This window comes from Oxyura jamaicensis, chromosome 13 (assembly GCF_011077185.1).
Source record: "Oxyura jamaicensis isolate SHBP4307 breed ruddy duck chromosome 13, BPBGC_Ojam_1.0, whole genome shotgun sequence".
Lineage (NCBI taxonomy): Eukaryota > Metazoa > Chordata > Aves > Anseriformes > Anatidae > Oxyura > Oxyura jamaicensis.
Window position 1 is genome coordinate 7166428 of NC_048905.1, and position 4525 is coordinate 7170952.

Consider the following 4525-nt stretch of genomic DNA (forward strand, 5'->3'; position numbering starts at 1 on the left):
GAAGGGGGGTGGAAAAAAAGATATATATATTTCTATATGTGTTTCCCCGTGGGAACCGCCCCCCCCCCTCCACTCCCCCGAGCCGGGGCTGCGGCTCCTCCGGCGGAGCGGCGGCGGCAGGGCTGGCGGCAGCCCCGGTGGGCAGCTCCGTCCGTGCCCGCCTCCGTCCCTCGGTGTGTGTGAGGATGTGCAAGGGAAGCGCAGCGCAGGCACGGCCCCTTTCCCCCCCCCGCTCCCTGTCCCCGCTGCCTCCGCCTCCCGCCGCCACGGGGAGGTGGAGCTCCGGCTCCTTATCTGATCCCGATCCTGAGCCCGGCCGGGCCGAGCGGGCCCGATCCCGGTCCCAGCCCCGCGCGGGGGTCGCAGCAATCCCCCTCCCGGAGCCCCCCTACCCGCCCACGGCTTGGCCCCTCTCGCCCCTGGGTCTCAGGTGTAGGGCGAGCGTCCCGCTCGGTCCCTGCTAGACCCATTCATTTTTTCCTGAATTTCTTCATTCATTCGTTTCATTCGCGCCCTCTCAGGGAAGGGGTGTGCGAGGGGCGCACCCTGCAGTGCTAAGGGCAGGGCTCCTCACATCCCCCCCTCCAGCCCTGCCCAGGTGAGGCCTGCAGGATCAGCCGTCCCCTCCTGCCCCACCTGGGTGAATCACGCTTTTATTGCAGGCTCTCAGGGCTGGGGAGCAGCGAGCACCTGCCTGCTGCCCTCGCGATGCCTGCACGGAGCCGTGCCACCCCACCCATGGGACATGGGGTGGGTGAGTGTGAGCCCCAGACGTGGCCGGGGCTTGGGGACAGCGTGGTCTGCGGGTGTCCCCGCTCTCGCTGCCCCCATGTTCCCGCAGGGGATCTGCAGCCTGGCCCTGCCGAAGGCCTCGCTGCTCGCAGCCGGAGCTGCTGGGGTGGCCACCAGCACCCAGCACAGCCAGGCACCCACGGGTCCCCTCGCCCAGCGGCACCCTCCTGCTCCGACGGCCCTGCGGGACTGCAGCCGGGATGCTGGAAGAGTCCTTTCCTCTCCTCCGCAGCGTGGGGATGGGAGCAGCTTCCCGCTGAGCTACGGCAACCTGTTGCGCAGCTCCCTTCGCTGCACACATGCTCAGCTCGGCTGCGATGACTGCACCATCTAGAGGCTGCGCCGGCCGGCTCCGAGCAGCCCTGGCTCTGTCTCAGCCCCAGATCTCCCCCGCAAGAAGGCAGCTCAGCCCCCGGCAAGGCTTCTCCCTGCTGGGCAGGGGCTGGGGAGTGACCCCGCTGGGTGGAAAACCCAGGCTTCCCCGCAGCGGGGCCATCTCAGCTCCTAATCAGTGCCGTTGGCTTCGCCACGTCTGTGCGCGTGGGTTTTTTTTCCGGGCTGCAATTCTCCCGAAGCTAATTTAGCAGAGGATACAAAGCGAGAGCCTGGGGAAGGTCGAAGCCCACCATGGAAGGGGGGGGAAAGGAGCTGCGGGTTTGTCAGGGCTTACCCTGCTGAGACAGCGTGAACTGGGATCCGGGCAGGGAGCGGGAACGAAACTCCCTGGGGACAACGGGAGGTTTGACTTCTCGGCTCTGGCAGTCCCCCTGGGAGGGAGGAGAGCTGGAGCGATGGGAAGAGCTGAGCAAGCCCTGACCCTGTGCACCCAAGGCAGTGGGGGGATGAAGGCAAACTTCAGAGAGCGCTTGTAACCAGAGGCTTCCATTTCACAGGCGACGCAGGCAGTCAGTGCGCTCCTTACTGCAGAGACTGGGCACGCACGGGGTTTGCAAGATGCATCCTCTGCTCAGGCACGCTTTGGGGGTGTCGTAGGAGTTGTAGGAGCGTGGGGTTCATCTGCCTGGACCTCCCTGCCTGGCCCGCTACCTGGATCCTCCCGGAGCACCCCGTGCCCTCCAGGTACCAGGAGTCCTGCCACACCAGCATTGCCGTTCCCTGTGAATTAATGCACCTCACTGCCCCGGGCCTTGGCTTCCCCATTTCCCAAAAAGCAGAGCCTGCCTGAGCAAGGGAAAAGCATCCCACCACTGCTTTGGCCACAGCAGCCTTGTCCCGAGGTATTTCGTGACACCAACCAGGTCCCACCCGGCAGTGCCGGTGCCACCGTCCCCGGTGATGCTGCGCGCCGTGGTGCCCGGCCCGGCCGCCTGGAGACAGCTGCTTCGCGGTGCCAGTGGGCATCGTCGGGAGAACAAAGCCCGTGAGGGAAGAACATCCAGCTAAATCTCCGGGAAAGCAAGAAGAAAGGGAAGCACAGAGAGCAAATGAACCTTACAAGAGACTAAATCCCCCTCCCCGACACATGCACGCAGCAACCTGGCTGCCGTCTGCTGCAAGGAGTTCAAAGGCTCCTCTGTTCTCTCTCTCATCAGCGCAGGGCTCTGCAGGAGAAGCAGCAGCGCGGATTTGGGCAGCAAATGCTAATAACACAGATGTTCTGACAATTCGCTTGTTTCTACAATTAAAAACAAAAGATCCTCCAAAGCCAAATGCGCGGAAATGAACACATTAAAGAACTTCTCCTCCGTGTGCCTGCCATGTAATGAAGGGCTGCGGGTTTGCGGAGGAAGGGGCTTGGTTTCGGCCCAACCCGGGGCACACGTGGGATGCTGCCGGAGAGGAGCATCCCTGGACCGCGCCGCGATGCCGGAGCGGCCGGGCACGGCGCAGGGGCCGAGCGACTCGGATGGTTGGCGCCTCTCATGCCTGCGGGACGCTCGCTGCCGAATTATTGCGAGATTGTTTTTATTACTGTTTTAACTCTTTTTTTAACCTTGTTTTTCTCTCGGCTGCACTTTCGCTCACTCATTAATTTTGGTATTTTTCTCACGGTATATAACCCCTGTCACGGCTGCCATGGCAACAGGAGGGAATGTGCTCAGCGCTAAAATATCCTCTGAAAAATAACAAAAATAAGACAACAGAGGCAGCTTCTGTGGGCTGCTGCAAATGCAGACAGAGCTGGCCCCGGCTTTGCGGTGACGGAGGACGAAGGATCCTGCAAGCCAGGGAAGCCCGCGAGCTCTCAGCCTCCCACGGCGCTCAGCCCTGGCCTCATCCCGGCCTCCACCGCCACCGTGCCAGGCCAGGTCCTCGGGGCTGAGCACCGCGCACCTCTTCGTCCGGCCTCCAGAGCTCATCCCCCTCCCTGGGGACCTCCTTCCCCCCAAAACATCCCTGAAAACCGGGAGGAACGGGGCTCCAGCTGCAGGAAGGGTGCTGGCCCAGGGGCTTGCCTGCTCACCGGTGGTTTTTCTGCTCCTCGCGTGGACCCCGGGGTGCAGGAAGCAGCGGTGACACGAGGTCCCCGTGTCCCAGCGTCGCAGCCGGTGCCGCGATGGCTTGTCACGCAGACCTGTTGTCTCTTTCCGACAGGATTACCGTGCTGCTCGAGAAAGGCAATTGTGTTGATATAGTACGCCCGGATTTCTCCCAGGCATTTGACTTACTTCCACCTGACATTTTGATTAAAACTTGCATTATAAGGAATTAACAGGGCACATATTAGATGGATTAAAACTGCTTCCCCGGCAGATCTCGGAGGTAGTCGGTAATGGGCAGATATCCGCGCGGAGCACGATTTTACCTACCTCCCCCCAGGGAGCACTTCTTTGTCCACCGCTATTAAACATTTTTATCAATGATGTAGATGAAGATATGAAATCTTTGCTGGTAAAGCTTGAAAATGACACCAGGAATGATGAGACAGAGAGGAAGGAGGATGGTTTCCTGCTGAATCACCTGGTTCAACGGTCAGGGTGCATTTGAATACAGATAAACACAGGGATATATATGGATACGAAGGCTGGGCATTAAGTCTGCGGGCTGGATTTTGGAAAGCCAGGACCGTGGGTGTGTCTGCGCCGGGTGGAGAGGGCTTTAACCAGGGCAGCTCACCTGAAGCCCTCCCAGGGCCATCTGCTGTGCCCAGCCAGGCAGGTTTGCTCACAGAAGAGGAATTTGGGGCCAGCGTGAGCAGTTTCCCCAAAATGAGCCGGGAGCAGCCAGCTGTGGGCGCCCATGGCCATGGGAAGAGCTGGGGAGCAGCGCAAGCCTGGTGATCGGAGGATGTCCTCCCGCCTGGAAAAGCCCCACCGGTTCCTGCAGAAGGCTGCGAGGAGACCAGGAGCTGAAGAGAGGCACGTTCAGCCTTGAATTGAAAGCTGGAGACACCTGAACATTGGAAGAGCTTTTCTTAGGGAGCCGATGGGCTCACAGCATTGCTCCAGCTTTTGTATAGAGATCAGGTCTCTTTTAGAGAAAAGAACCATTTTATCCAGCTTCTGGGAGCACCTCTGAGGCTGGCGTGGGTACGGGCCTCCACCTCACCCTGCCTCTCGCAGGCCGTGGCCAGCAGGCTGTCTGTAGTGCCCTGCGATTATTCAAGCAATGATTAATCAATCTCTTGCTTCGGGGTTCAGGCAGACCTCAGCAGAGAACAGGAAGTTTTCTCCAGTCTCCACCCAGCCTCTGCAGATTCCTTAGAGCAGAGCACCAAAAATGCTTTCTCTTCTCTTCTCTTCTCTTCTCTTCTCTTCTCTTCTCTTCTCTT